This window comes from Ovis canadensis, chromosome 6 (genome assembly GCF_042477335.2).
Source record: "Ovis canadensis isolate MfBH-ARS-UI-01 breed Bighorn chromosome 6, ARS-UI_OviCan_v2, whole genome shotgun sequence".
Taxonomy (NCBI): Eukaryota; Metazoa; Chordata; class Mammalia; order Artiodactyla; family Bovidae; genus Ovis; species Ovis canadensis.
In genome coordinates, this window is record NC_091250.1 from 47,122,571 (window position 1) to 47,138,940 (window position 16,370).

General features: G+C 40.4%; 1 protein-coding gene across 3 annotated transcripts in view; it reads right to left on the minus strand.

Moving 5' to 3' along the window:
• Positions 1 to 16,370, minus strand: part of GRID2 (glutamate ionotropic receptor delta type subunit 2) — a 1,666,133-nt gene that overhangs the window by 61,812 nt on the left and 1,587,951 nt on the right. The gene's annotated exons all lie outside the window — the stretch shown is intronic.

Genomic DNA, 16,370 nt, shown 5'->3' on the forward strand with positions numbered 1-16,370 from the left:
GGAGGCCCATTACAGCACTGAGAATTTGATGTGGAAAAATGAGAGGAATAAAATAGTTCGCTCGCCAAAAAGAAAAATACATGAAAAGCAACACCAACGTAAGTTTAATTATGAAGTCTTATTCTCACCCTTAGGGAGTTCATATATTCAGATGCCAGCCACAAAGCAACAGAGAGCACAATGGGGAGATCTGTTGTTATTTATGAGAATCTGAATCCTAGACATTTCCTGAGCTCAGTTTTTTAGATTTTATACTAGCTAGAAGAAACCAAATTGTCAATTGATACTCAGAATTCACAATACTTATCTTATTGTTAGTAATATTAAAAATGTGTCTGTATTTGCAATGCCAGTCCATTTTCATTTGTATGAACTTTTGGGGGCTTGAAAAGTATGACCTTAGCCAAGGTGTATACTGGACTTGGAAATTCAGTAAGAAATATGGCAACATAATAGACCCTCAGCTTAATTCAGCTTTAGTTATCCCTGTAACACATCCCCATGGCAACTCTTCCAATCTTCTCCATATGTGTCCAAGTGTGCTTAGTCACTCAGTCATGTCTGACTCTTTGTGACCCCACGGACTGCAGCCTATCGGGCTCCTCTGTCCATGGGGATTCTCTTGGCAAGAATACTGGGGTGGGTTGCCATGCTCTTCTCCAGGGGACCTTCTCAAATCAGGGATCAAACCCAGGTCTCCTGTGGTGAGGGCAGATTCTTTACCATCTGAGCCACCAGGAAAGCCCCCATATGTGTCCAACCCTTTACCAAATTTACCCGTCTCATTCTCAGTTGAGGACTTTATTTCCTACTTTATTGAGAAGGTTAAGTCACTGAGTAGAAAGAGTCTCATGACTTTTAAGTAACATCACTCCTGCTTCATTCTGACTCTTAGAAAGTGTCCCCATTCCTGGCCTAGACTGCTTTCAACAGAAAGCCTTGATGTCTACCTCTGTGTGACTGTTCTAGGGATTCCTCACTTGGATGAGCATTAAAATCACTTGCATTTCCTTGGCTACAAACCAGATATTCTTTTTTTTTTAAGATTTTTTTTTTTAGACCATTTGTGAAGTGTATTGAATTTGTTACAGCACCCTTTCTGTTTTATGTCTTGGTTTTTGGCTACGAGGAATGTGAGATCTTAGCTCCTTGACCAGGGATTGAATTTGCACTTAACCACCAGGGAAGTCCTCAAACCAGAGATTCTGATTTACTCATTCAGGGCTGGGATCTGGGAATCAATATTTCTAAATAGCACTCTCCTCAGGAGAATCCATATAATCATGCTGGCTTGGGGGAAATCACTGATTTATCTGTCTTTTGAACTCTCTGTAGAAGTGCTTATGATTTTTAAGGATTCTTGTTAAAGTGATTTGTTTTACTTCTTCCAAAGGACTGCAAGTTCCTTAGGTCAGGTGGTTGTGTCTTGGGGATTTTTGTGTGCTTGGCAATACTTTTCACTGTAGTTTGCACATTGTTGTTTAGTCTCTAAGTCATGTCTACCTCTTTGCAACGCCATGGACTATAGCCCGCCAGGCTCCTTTGTCTGTGTGATTTCCCAGGCAAGAATACTGGCACAGGTAGCCATTTCCTTCCCCAGGGGATCTTCTCGAACCAGGGACAGAACCCACATTTCCTGTATTGGCAGGCACGTTCTTTACCACTGAGCCACCAGGCATAGGATGCATCAATCAATATGTTGAAGAAAAGGTAAAATTTCGGGAGGAAAACTATAGAATATGTGGTTACCAGGTGGCCCCAGGCAGTAATAATAGTAATAGCTTCTCACATTTATTGAGGACCCACCTCTTGACTTGCCCTGTTCACTTTACAGTGATTCACTTACATAAGTCTCAAAACTGCTCTCTGAGGTCGTTACTGATTTTATGTTCATTTCTGGATATTAAGAAACCCAGAATAGGCAAGTGGAGTACTTTTTGTAAGGTCATACAGCTTAAAGACTGTTGTTTTGGGGTTTGTTTTATTTTTTGGAAAGGGGGATGGGAAAATATACAGCTGGTAGAAAGAGAGCCTTATAGAGGTTCACTGAAGAACCATGACTTAGGGAATTCCCTGGTGGTCTAGTGGTTAGGACTTGGCACTTTCACTGCTATGGCCCAGGTTCAATCCCCAGTCAGGGGACTGAGATCTGGCAAGATTTGCAGAAGAAGAAAAAAAAACCACACCCCAAACCATGACTTAATTCTGTAGATGGAGGTGAGCTCACTTTGGCAAATGTGATCAAAGAGAATGTTATAAAGGAGCTGGTTATTTGAACTGAAGCTCCAAGTTGTTGATATATACATCAAGAGTACACAGCATTTCAGGAGAAGGAGCTGGTGTTATGATAGTAGCTTCCGCCTGCCTTGCTGGTCCATTCTTCATTTGGAGGAGGCTCAGGGCCACTCCCTCCTCATCCCCTTCCCCCTCATTTACTTGATTCCAGAAGTGAGAGAAAAAGAGAGATGGTTGACAGGCCAGCTCTTTGAAGCATGGAAACTAACGGTGACTATTATCCTATCAGTCACTAAACTTTCATCTTCCCCCTTGAAAATCATCTCAACCACACCTCTCCCTCCATTCTGATCCATATTTAAGTTTGTAAAGGATTATTTCCTTTACATCTTGCAACTTTGATTAGCTGTCTTCTAATTCGGCTAAACCCCTGAAAGCCCTGTATCATAGAGGAAACTAGTACATTTTGAACAATACCAAAGTGCAAATTTAAAATAAAACTGAAATGATCCCACCAATCTATCTCTCTCTCTCTCTCTCACACACACACACACAATTAAGGAAAAGTACAAGGTTGGCATCCCTGCCTCTACCCACTTTATATAATCCAACTAACAGAATGAAGAAAACTGTCAGCAAAGGGAATATTTTGAGTTGAGGCCAAGTGTGAATGGAGCTGAAGCACACTTTATCCAATAGTTGCTCTGGTTTACTTAACATTCATTACTTGGCAAGAACTCTTGACAACTATAATGAAATATGAAGATACAATAAATTTATCACAGTGACTTCTGTTTTCCTTTGGGCTTTTTCTTTAACATGACAGAAAAGTAAACAAAACAACAAAAACCTCAAAGAAGTCATTCAGGACTCCGCTTCACCTTGTGTCCTCTCTGTCAGGTTCTACATTATGTCAGACCTTGCAAGCAACAGAATGGGTCATTTGGCACACACTGAAGTTATTCTAAAGGAGATCAGCCCTGAGTGTTCTTTGGAAGGAATGATGCTAAAGCTGAAGCTCCAGTACTTTGGTCACCTCATGCGAGGAGTTGACTCTTTGGAAAAGACTCTGGTGCTGGGAGGGATTGGGGACAGGAGGAGAAGGGGACGACAGAGGATGAGATGACTGGATGGCATCACTGACTCGATGGACGTGAGTCTGAGTGAACTCTGGGAGTTGGTGATGGACAGGGAGGCCTGGTGTGCTGCGATTCATGGGGTTGCAAAGAGTCGGACACGACTGAACTGCATTGAACTGAACTGAAGTTATTTTGGGGGATTAATAAATGATGGAAATGGAAAAAACATAGGACATTTTGAAGGAAGTATGCTTGCTATCTTATGCACATGCTTTAAAAAAAAAATCTTGGTTTAGATGCTTATAATCATTTAACGTCTTTAGGCAGTTTTCTCCCAGGCAGAAGTGGCTCCAGAATCCTGTTCAGAAACAAGTTCCGAACTAATTATGACTGGCCTCCTCAGTGCTCCCTAAGGAGCAATCTGGATGATGGAGAGAGGTTCTTGCTCCAAAGTTCTATTCTTCCTTTCAGTTTGTAGAGCCTTACAGACTCTAAAATGTTCTATTGATGTTGCTTTTCACAGCGGTAATTTACACTTAAAAAATCCCACAAACAAATGAACTGTTAACCACACATAATTAGGATGCAGGCCCATGATACTCTTTATGTACATCAGTTACCAAATTCTTAGGTGATAGCTCACTCTAGATACAGACCCTCATAGCATCTCTATACAGTGTCTCAACTCAGACTTCATATGAAATTCAATTACTGTTTTGGTGAAATTGTGATTCATTCATAGATCATCTCTTTTTGATGGCAAATAAATGATGCTCTTGGTTATAATGCTTTTTATACTTACTGATTTCTCTAAACATTCGTGAAACTAAGTTAGACATCATACACCCAAGAAAACCTACTTATCCAACAACCAACATAACCAAATAATCTTTTCTATAGAGTAGGAGACATGTCCTTTGCAGCCTGAAAAGCAATACTTACCTCATGGCAACACTGTGAACTTTAATAAAGTTTCTCAATTTTTTGAATATTTTTGGGAAAAATGATTGCAAATAGCAGATAGCCTTTAGTAATTTTACACTTGATAATATGACAAATTAACTTTGATTTTTAGTCTGCAGTTTCTCTGAATGACTTAAAACATTTTTACATATAACACTCTACTTGAAAACCAGATATGTCTAGCAATTTTTGGTATAGAAGATGAATAGTCTTTGGTATATAAGATGAATAGAAAGAGGAAGACTAAGTCAAACAAAGGGTGATTATCCTCTTTTTCCAAAGTACTTTATATGGCATAAAGTTCATTTAACAAGTAATCACTGAGCAGTTACTACATGCCAAGCACTAAGCCAGTGCTGGGAACAACAACAGGCAATGAAAGATGGTCCCTGCCCTCACCAAGCATACAGCCTCATGGCCAGGGGAGACTGGCATTAACTGAATAGTTACACAAACCTAACATTGCGGCTGAGAGAAGAGCTACACATGGGAGTCATTTGTGGAGTCTAATGACTTGCTCAGAGATTCCAGGGGTCAGAAGGAGATATATATTTTAGAGCAGTCTTCCCACTCTTTAACAAATTAATTGCTTTCATAGTTAAACAGAGCAGAATGGAAGAAAAAGTTATGTACAGACAGAGGCATTTCTTGGCTCCCTACTGAATTACATATGCTTTTAAACAATTGCTTTTGACTTTACTTCAGTGGAATAACAGGACTTTGGATACATCTATAAAAAAGTGTTATGAGTGTTATGATCAGATCTAATGGATATCATGTCATCGTTGCTTTTTTTCCTTTTTTAAGCATTATGTACCTTTCGCGAGATATAGCTTGAGAAGGATAGACTCTTGTCTTACATAATCCACACACATATACACACACACAAACAAGGTAAGAGTGAAAAAATAATCTCTTCTATACCCTTGTGAAAAAATCTGGGACTCTTTGCCAACATTTGCATCAATCAAAGAGCATTACTTTCTTAGGCAATTTTCAAGTGAGAAACAGAATTGATCAAATCAAATAATAAAAATGAATATAACCACTAGACCAAAAGTCCATTTTAATCACTAAACTAAGCAAATGAAATAGCCTCATTATGTAACAGAAATGGTCTGAAGAGAAAATTTTAGTTGAAAATGATCTATTGTAAGATACTGCATTGACTGGTCTAAATAATGTTCACCACAAACACAGAGCAAAGTTGGCATGACTACCATGGGGGAGCAGAATTTGCTACTCCAAAATGTCTCCTTAGTGTGCAGATTATTTCCAGCTGAAAACAATCAAGGCCCAAAAGACTCAGGAAAAAATTTTGACCATCCCCATAACTGCACCCAAAAATTTAGATTGAAGGTCTGTTTCTGGGATATACCTATTACCAGAGACATCTGCAAAGAATACAGGCTGGCAGGGCCTCAAGAGATCAGAGTCCACTGGGTCCCATTCATTGTCTTTGCAAGGCTCAGCCCACATTTGTTTACCAAATATTTGCTTTTCTATTTTCATGTGAATTGCCTTCCTCCCCTCTGAAGTTCCAAACAATTACCCACAACGTCCTCTTTTTGTAGTAAAGGGGAAAGTTTCAGCCATTTTTGTGATTCACTCAGGTTTTTCTGGGTTTCTCGCAGGTATACATGTCATTAAGCTTTTCGGGTGATTTTCTTCTGTTAATCTAACCCATGTAAATTTAATTCTTAGACCAGCCAGAAGAACCTAGAAGGGCTGAGGAAAATGTCTTCCTCTCCTGACACTACCAAAATGCGTTGAGTCCTTTTCATTCCTTTTCTTTTTTTTTTTTTTTAATTTCTTTACATCTTGGTAGTCCTACTGTGAGTAAATCCAGCAGTGAAAACATACGTTGATACGACTGTTCCTGAGACGATTGCAACTCAAATGAAGAATCTGTAGAAAACAAACTGTTTATTAGGGAATTCCTGGTGGTGCGGCGGTAAAGAATGTCCTGTAATGCAGGAGCCTCCATTCGACCCCTGGGTCAGGAAGGTCCCCTGGAGAGGGAATAGGCTACCCAGTCCACTCTTCTAGCCTGGGACATCCCATGGACAGAGGATCCTGGAGGGCTACAGTCCATGGGGTGGCAAGAGTTGGACATGACTCTTTTTTGGTTTAGTGAGTAAACCACCACCACCACCAAAATGCACACTGGCGTATACATGTTGGGACAGTTGGTTATTCTACCTTGTGGCTAGTGTTTAATCAAGTTATCCGAGGAACCCAGCTAGGGTTCCACACATAAGGCATGGAACAAAGCATTCTTACGCCAGGGCTTTATGTGACTGGTTGTAGCAACACGGCTCTTGAAGAGCAGCCATTGCATTGTATTCACTTGTGGAGCTATTTCCTAGAGTAAGCACTAGGCATTTTGTTACAAACTGTTAAGTGAATACTCAGCAAATCCCCCTTTTCACAAGAAAATAATTTTTATGACCTATGAACTTCAGGATATTGCTTGTCCTTTATTCTTTCTCAATTTAGACATTAGCTTTTAGAATATACAAAAGACATGGAGCCTTTTCTGGTCCTTTGGCACAACATCACCTGCTGCTCACTTACACTTGCTGTAGCAGAGACCACTCGAGGCACCCCCATTATGTCAGCCCTTGCACCCATGCGTGCATGCTCAGGCTCTTCAGTCGTGTCCCACTCTTTGCGACTCTATGGACCGTAGCCCACCAGGCTCCTCTGTCCATGGGATTTCCCAGGCAAGAATACCGGAGTGAGTTGCCATGCCCTCCTCCAGGGCATCTTCCCAACCCAGGGACTGAACTCGCATCTCTTCTGCATCTTTTCTGCATGGCAGGTGGGTTCTTCACCAGTAGTGCTACCTGGGAAGCCCATGTTAGCCCTTACTGAGCATTTATTCTCTCCACCCATCTAATCTACAGATAAGTTCTTTCCCCTTTTCTCTTTCTTGCTTAATCAAATTCTGAAAATGATTGCTAAGTACCTAAGTTGTATCAATACTATGCACCTAACGTTTACCTCTCCAAGACAACACTTCCCCACACTCCTTTCCTCTGAGAGCATTCTTCACTCCAGAAAGGTCACAGAAGATAACCTTGAGGGCCACCAGAACCTGTTCTGGAATCACTTGACACCAGCCGTAATGATCCCAATGCCCCCAGGAGGAGAAGAAGAATGCAAGAGTACATCAGCCCCCATCCTTACCTACAGCCCTATTTTCCACCCTAAAACTATAAGACCTCTTCTAGCTTCACTGTCTTGAGAAGGAGAGCATAGTCTTGAGAGCTCTAGCCCGCTGTGTCCCTCTTTTGCCTGACAAAGTATTAAAGCTACTCCTTTTTACTGCTCCAAAGCTCTCTCTCTCTGCATTTCTATTTGGCACTGCTGAACAGAGGTGGAGTTTTTCTCAGTATTTCTATTGGGATTTCTTTTCAGAGCTGACAGGACCAGACAATCAAGGTCTTGCTGTCAGTTCAGGGGAGACTAACCTAACTGGGGACTGACTGTGCCAGACTGTCCACTAACAATCACTGTTTAATGTTTTTCTTTTCTTTGCTGAAAGAAGAGTTAGCTCTGTCAGGAACAATGCAAAGGAAAAAAGAAAAACAACATATACAGCTAAAGCAATTGCAATTTTCATCTTTACTATAATTGAAAATACAATTGTTTTCTTTTTAAAACAATATATTTAATTGAATAGTTGAAAGTGGCTCTTTATTTAGCTTCTGAGTCAACACAAAAAGAGAAGCTCAGATTGGCTTAGCCTATGTTTTATACTTTTTTTTTTTTTTAAGATCAAGTGCAAATTTAAAGGGAAGTTCCTTTCCCAAACTTCCCAAACTGTGGTTTCCACACAGATTAAGGGGTCATCCACCGTTCTTTGGTAACCTCACCCCCAAAAGAGATCCTCATCCTCACTGACATGAACAAAGTGTCATATATTGTTATAAATGTGCATCTGCTTCTGCAGTGTAATCTACTTTGTTGAAACGAGGAAATTAGAGTTCTGAGGCTGAGGAATGTATTCAATAACTAGGAGGCAACATTTTCCCTCTTATTGAATTGACTTCTGCTCTGTTTTTCTCTAAGCCTTCTAAAATCTGCCGTGGTTTACTAAAGCAGATGGCCTTCAAATTGTTTACAACACCAACAATAAAATTCTTGATGTGAAATTTAGTTTTTGTAGGTTTATTCCCCCAGAAAATTTACATTGGATCAAACAGTTGGCTATGAAAAAATAATGATGATGACAACAATGAAAATTACTATAGCTTAGAACTACTCAGCACTTCTATGATGTTAGACTTTATGCTGTTTTACATACGTTATTTGTTTTCATTCCCAGAAAACCCTATGAGAAAATATATTTGAAATTATATGTCCAGTTTACAGACGAAGGGATGGAGGCTCAGAGATTTAGGGAGTTTGGTCTATGAGGGCAGGGCTTGTGGTCTTGTCTGTTGCTAGTGTCTTGAACAGCACTTGGCATTTACTGGGCATAAGCACTCGATATATATTCATAAAGGGGCTTCCCTGATGGTTTAGTGGTAAATAATCTGCCTGCAATGCAGGAGACAAGAAGTAGGTTTGATCCCTGGGTCAGTAAGTTCCCCTGGAGAAGGATATGGCAACTCATTCCAGTATGCTTGCCTGGATAACCCCATGGACAAAGGAGTCTGGCGGGCTATAGTCCTTGGGGTCACAGAGAGTCAGACATGACTGAGTGACTGAACACACATATATTCATAAACTGGATGAATGAACAAATTTGTACCTGGGACATATATTAGGGAGAATCAGGAAGGACTGAGTGATGAAACTGACAATGATAAAATGCAGAACATCATGAATAATAGCTTAAAATGATAAGAGTAGTAATAAAGGAGGACAGATAGAGGAGATTAACATGCTTCTTAATCAGTAGTTTTTTGGATTGATTGCTCATCAGCATCACTTGGGGATTCTTTTTTTTTAGTTCACCTGGAGATTTTTTTTAATGGAATACTTTCATGCTGTAAGAAAAAAAAAACACTATAAAAAGAAATGTATACATCAAAAAGTAAAAGTTCTATATTTCCTTTGCTTTCTTTCCCAAACATTTCTCAGTTTTGACTTTATTAACAGTTCAATGTGTAACTTCTATAAACCTATACATGAATATGTACATACCATAAGCACTTTTTATACTTAAGATCATATGAAAAAGCTGTTATATGATTTGCTTTTTAAAACTGAAGAATACTATATGCCTTGGACATCTGTCAAAGTCAGTGTTTCATTCAGCTGTACAGACATGCCATGGTTTACTTAAAGTCTCCTATTGATGGACATCCAAATGGTTTTTTAAAGTATAAACAAATCTGTAGTAAGAATCCTTGTATCTATATCTTTCTACGTGCATTCAAGTACATTACTAGGATAAATTTCCAGAAATAAAATTATTAGGTCTTAGGGAAAAAAGGTTAACACCCATTGCTAACTCCTTCCAAAAAAGCTGTAGCAATTTACTTGAGAAACTTAAAAAAAAATAGTCTCCCTGGGCCCATATCCATGTTCACTGAAACAAGACCTTGGTAAGTAGAGCCTGAGTATCTTTATATATTTTAAAGTTTTCCAGGTGAAATCGGTCAGGTGTGAGAACCACTGATCTAGATCATTATCTTCTTTCTGAGCAAAGTGTGGGTGAGACGGAAACTAAATTAAGCCTTAACATGCAGAAGAAGTTGGCTGAAATTATAAAATCACTAAATTATCAGTAATTTATATTTCCATTGCTTCCAACTATTTTATCTTAATTCAGCATTATGACTACTCCTTTTCGGTAAGTAGAACAGAAAGAAAAATGAACTGAAGCTCTGAAAACTTAAGCTTCCACAAACCAAAAATGACAGAACCAAGACTGAAATTCAGGTCCTTAGAATAGAAAATTTCTTCCCTTGCTCCCTCCCATTAAACTATATAGCAAAGTGAATTATGACTTTATTGTTCTGTCCTGTTAGAAATCTATGCATGCTAACCCTGGGAAACGAGATTTCTGATTTTAAGCCAGTTCAGGCATCACCTGTAGACCTTGAGACAACCAGTTGTCTGATAGTAGCATAAATAATAAACATCTATATCTATACATTTTGTCTCAAAAGATCTGAGGCTGGGACTATAGCCAGACTGACCCTGAATAACATCTCTAAAAGTCCTTATCTTAAAGAAAAGTGATTGGGACAATGGAAGGAGCCAAAGGAGATGGCTGCTCTAAGTGGATTAGAGAACTGAGTCTCCCCCAAAGGTAGACAGTGGAGAGGCTAGTTCTCAACAGTTTCCCAAGGTTTTGCTTGGCAGGGCTGCTGCCTTAGCTCTGAAGTAAATATTTCAATTAATAAAGCTTCAATCAAGAGTCATACAGAGTGAAGTAAGTCAGAAAGTGAAACAAATATCCTATATTAACACATGCGTGTGGGAGCTAGAGAAATGGTCCTGATGAACCCATTTGCAGGGCAGGAACAAAGATACAGACATACGGAACAGACTTGTGGACACAGAGGGGGAAGGAGAGGGTGGGACGAATTGAGAGAGCAGCTTGGACATATATACTCCAGAATGTGCAAAACAGATAGCTCCGGGGAAGCAGCTGTATAGCACAAGGGGCTCAGCTTGGTACTCTGTGCTGTCCTTGAGGGGGAGCGTAGGGTGGTGGGCGGGAGGCTCAAGAGGGAGGGGATATATTCATACATAACGCGGATTCATTTTGTTGTACAGCAGAAACTAACACAACATTGTAAAGCAATTATACTCCAATTAGGAAAAAAAGGTAACTTAAAACCTACCTCTCAAGAAAATTTCTGCCGTAACAGAAGGTAGGATGACATCTTCATGAAGGTGAACTTTATAGAGTTAGTATGATTGTTAAATGTAATAGTGAATATGATAATGGATTTTATTACCAGCATTGATAACATCTCAGAATTAGGAGAGTAATCAGCTCAACTGAGATGCAGGGCTTGCAGCTAGGCAGAAGAGGAGGGAACTAACATTTGTTATGCTCTTGGCATTTATTAGGCATTACGACTTCTGCTCGCTGAGGGTCCTGGCTAGGGCAAGGAGACCAGGGCAGACTATGGCAGAGAAATAAGTCGATATAGCCAAGGGACAACCAGAGGTGTTCATGTTGTGTCAAACAGGCCAGGGTTGGAGGCAATTATTAACATGTTTCCTATGGGGCGAATTTCCTGAAACATGTTTGTTTCTAGGGGCTGCTCACTTAGCAGGGTAGGGTGGAAGAAGTGGTATCATTTTAGGGAAGAGTGACTACTTTTCCTCCAAATTAGGAGTCCTTCAAAGCATGTGCTTTGTATCAAGTCAAGGAAGGTTAAGTGACCATACTGGAGACAGCATGTCTAATTTATCACTCCTTAAAATTGGGATAATCTCAACTTTTTTTTCTCCTTTAGGTTTAGGAATTTTAACAGGCAATCTGCAGCTATAAGCAGAGTGAAATCTGCAGTTTGAGGAAAGCACCTGCTCTGTGTGGCATGAGGGGAAAATAAACAAGATGATTTCTACACAAAGATCACTTTTTGGACCATAATGAGAGAGTTGAAGAAACTGCATCTTCTTTGTGGCAGTGACCCAAATTGCTGCTGTAGCTCCTAGAAAGAGACTAACAGAGTCTAAGCATACTAGGGGAGAAGGCAATGGCAACCCACTCCAGTGCTCTTGCCTGGCAAATCCCACGGACGGAGGAGCCTGGTGGGCTGCAGTCCATGGGGTCGCTGGGAGTCAGACACGACTGAGCGACTTCACTTTCACTTTTCACTTTCATGCATTGGAGAAGGAAATGGCAACCCACTCCAGTGTTCTTGCCTGGAAAATCCCAGGGACGGGGGAGCCTGGTGGGCTGCTGTCTCTGGGGTCGTACAGAGTCGGACACGACTGAAGCGACTTAGCAGCAGCAGCAGGAGGAAGCATACTAGGATATTACATGAAACATACAGAGTGATAGTTAATGTCTTGTATACAGAGGAAGCTTCATGGGCAATAAAGAATTGTTTGTCTTAAATAACTGTGAAGTGACTGAAGCTTCTCCAAGCCCCTGAGGAGGCTGTGACCTGCTCCCTCCCCGCTCCCCTGTGGCCAGTCTCCAGCTCTTTGACTGTCTGGCTCAGAACCTAACCAGGGCTGTTCTCCTTTAGGAAAGAAATAGGTCCTATAGCCTCAGAACTAAGTGCTTTCAGTAGGAAGCAATTATTCCATCCTTATTAAAAATTTTGTCTCTTCTTCCCCGATGGTTCAGCAGTGAAGAATCCACCTGCAATGCAGGAGACACAGGAGATGTGGTTTCCATCCCTAGCTTGGGAAGATCCCTTGGAGGAGGAACTGGCAACACACTCCAGTATTCTTGCCAGGAGAATCCCATGGACAGGGGAGCCTGGCAAGTTACAGTCCATAGGGTTGCAAAGAGTTGGAGATGACTGAGCACACACATAGTCTGACCAAATATCAGAATTAGACCTGTGTCCCAGGTGCTTTTCTGTTCTTTTCTCCTTCTATCCCTTCTTTTTAAATCACCTCATTTCTCATAGTGTTAAATACCATCTACATGATATAAATCCAAATTTGTCGTCACTTGTCCAGATGGCTTCTCTAAGCACCAACTGCCCATTGTGTCCTCAGTCTGAATATATTTGACTTTCTTCTACAAATGGACACATCTGCAAGCCATCCCCTTCTCCATAAACGGAGTCTCTTTTACCCAGTTGCTTAATATAGAATCCCAAAATCATCCTTCAGTCCTTCCTCCTCCATGTCCACATTCTATCATTAGTCTATTATGAATAAATATACTGGCATCTAGTAAATCTGCCCATATATATGCATATAAAATTCATCCACTTCTTGCATTTCCATAGCTACTGCTCTGGGTTAAGCCACTATCAGTTCCAGCTTGGATTATCACAGTAGCTTGTCATCTGGTCTAAAATTTTCCATTATCTCCCTCTCACTTCACTCTGCACATGAAATCGTGAGAGCTCTTTACAAATCTCCACTGTATTAGGTCATTTCTGGAGATCTCCATGGACAAAGGAGCCTGGCAGGCTAGAGTACATGGGGTCACAAAGAGTTGGACACGACTGAGTGACTAAGCACAGGTCATTTCTAGGCTTATAACCCTTATGTAGCTTCCTAGGTGGTCCAGTGGCAAAGACTCCACCTGCCAGTGCAGGAGATGCAAGAGACTCGGGTTCAATCCCTGGGTCAGGAAGATCCCCTGGAGAAGGGAATGGTTACACACTCCAGTATTCTTGCCTGAATAATTCCATGGACAGAGGAACCTGGCAGGCTAAAGTTCACAGGGTCATAGAGTAAGACATGACTGAGCACATGTGTATCTATGCATGTGTACGCGCGTGCACACACACATACACACACACACATGCACACACCCCTTACGTAGCTTCACACTGCATTGGACATGAAATAGAAAATCCTTGATATGACCAACCAGCTTGGGTGATCTGACTCCCTTCCCATCACCGTAGCCTTCGTCACTTTCCAACTGTCTAACACTCTAGTCGTGCCTGCTCCGTCATGTTTAACTCTTTGAGACTCTGTGGACTGTGGCCTGCTGGGCTCCTCTGTCCATGGGATTTTTCAGGCAAGATTACTGGAGCAGGTTGCCATTTTCTACTCCAGGTGATCTTCCTGACCTAGGGATCGAACCCGAGTCTCTTGAATCTCCTGCATTGGCAGGTAGGTTCTTTACCACGGTGCCACCTGGGAAGCCCAGCATTCTAATTATACTGACATAAAGGCTTGAATTCTATATTCTCTTTCCAAAGGCTTATTACATGCGGTTTCCTATGTGTAGAATAAGTTCTCTTCACTCTTTGCTTGGCTAGTATCTATTAAATGTTTAGCTTTCAGCTCAAGACTCTTCTGTTAGAGATTCCACCTGAAACTATTGATAAATATCAACAAAGCAAGTCATATGGCCATATCAACAGGACTGGGATACATTATCTTTCATCAGAGATATAAACAGAATATTGATAAAATTAATCCAGTTTACAACAATTAAACTTCAAGAAGACTATAAAGAAGAATGAATTTATCAAGCTTCTCTGCTTTTTGTTGGAATTACATGGACTAAGTGTAGAAACAGTGATTTTATGCTGATGAGAAACTTGGTTGTGTATGCATATATATTTCAATGAATAAAAATGAAGACCAAAATAAGTATTACTGGAAAATTCAGTTTTCTTGAGAGATAAAAATCTTTCAAAACAAGGGCCAATGGAATAAACATTAATAAAAGTGCCTTTACAGGGTGAAAATTTCTATTATTTAACTAAATAACCTGAAACATTTGATTAATGTTTAACATGCTAATGGAAATTCAAACACTTTAAATGTGACCTTCTGGTGATAATACCATTTGTGTTTTTTTCTAATTCAAATATAGTGGTGGAGATTTAAGATGTAGAAGGGAGGATCTTGGCAATCCATTCTGTCCCCTATATTTAAATATAAAATATACATGTAGAGAGAGCATATATATAGAAGGTTATTGAAAGTCACTTGATAAAATCTTTGGTTTCTTAAAACAATTCTTTGTGGAAATTTGCAGACAGAGATAACTTGTCATGCAGCCTTTATTTTACTTGGAAAGATAATTACAGTCATAATAGCATCACTATAAAGGAAAAGGAAATAACATTTTTCAAGCTTTTACTATGACCCCATGTACAAAATTCTCCAAATAATGTTAAGAAATTACACTAGTATCTCCATTTTACAGCTAAGGATCATTAGGTGCTGAGAAATTATAAATGTCTCTAAAGCCACACAAGATGGTAAGTGGCAGGGCAAGAATACAACCCCAAATTTGTCTGACTCCAAAGATCAATCCATTACCTCAATGATGACAGTGATCTGGTGGCCCTCCTAAGTTCCCTAAATCAAAGGTCATCTACAGTCTCAGTTTTTGAGCTCATTAATATATTTTTTAAAGCAAATCTGAGCAATAATAGGGCTTTCCAGGTGGCAGTAGAGAATGTGGTAAAGAATCCATCTGCAAATGCAAGGGATGTAAGAGACCTAGGTTCGATCCCTGGGATGGGAAGATCTTCTAGAGGAAGGCATGGAAGCCTACTCCAGTACTGATGCCTCGAGAATCCCATGGACAGAGGAGCCTGGCAGGCTGTGATCCATGGAGTCTCAAAGAATCAGATACTACTGAATCAACTTAGCATGCATGCAAGGGTAATAATAAGGACCCAAAATCACTGCAGATGGTGACTGCAGCCATGAAATTAAAAGATGCTTACTCCTTGGAAGAAAAGTTATGATCAACCTAGAGAGCATATTCAAAAGCAGAGACATTACTTTGCCGACTAAGGTCCATTTAGTCAAGGCTATGGTTTTTCTAGTAGTCATGTATGGATGTGAGAGTTGGACTGTGAAGAAGGCTGAGCGCCAAAGAACTGATGCTTTTGAACTGCAGTGTTGGAGAAGACTCTTGAGAGTCCCTTGGACTGCAAGGAGATCCAACCAGTCCATTCTGAAGGAGATCAATCCTGGGATTTCTTTGGAAGGAATGATGCTAAAGCTGAAACTCCAGTACTTTGGCCACTTCATGAGAAGAGTTGATTCACTGGAAAAGACTCTGATGCTGGGAGGGATTGGGGGGCAGGAGGAGAAGAGGACGACAGAGGATGAGATGGCTGAATGGCATCACCGACTTGATGGACGCGAGTCTGAGTGAACTCTGGGAGATGGTGATGGACAGGGAGGCCTGGCGTGCTGCAATTCATGGGGTCACAAAGAGTCTGACACGACTGAATGACTGAACTGAACTGAACTGAACCTATAGGTTTACTATAAACACAACCTAAAAATTAGAGCTATTCTCTTTGGGCTCCTATTTCTCTTAGATTTAATATAACTCTAAACTACGAAAGAAAAAATTCAATATCCTTTGCATTGGCAGAGAGTATCAAGTGAAAGGGAGAGAGAAATCCATGCTTATTTTAGAAGCCCCATTAGACTACCTCAAATTTTGGATGCCTACTAAGATGACTTTCAGGAGCCTAATAGAGGTGAATCAAACTG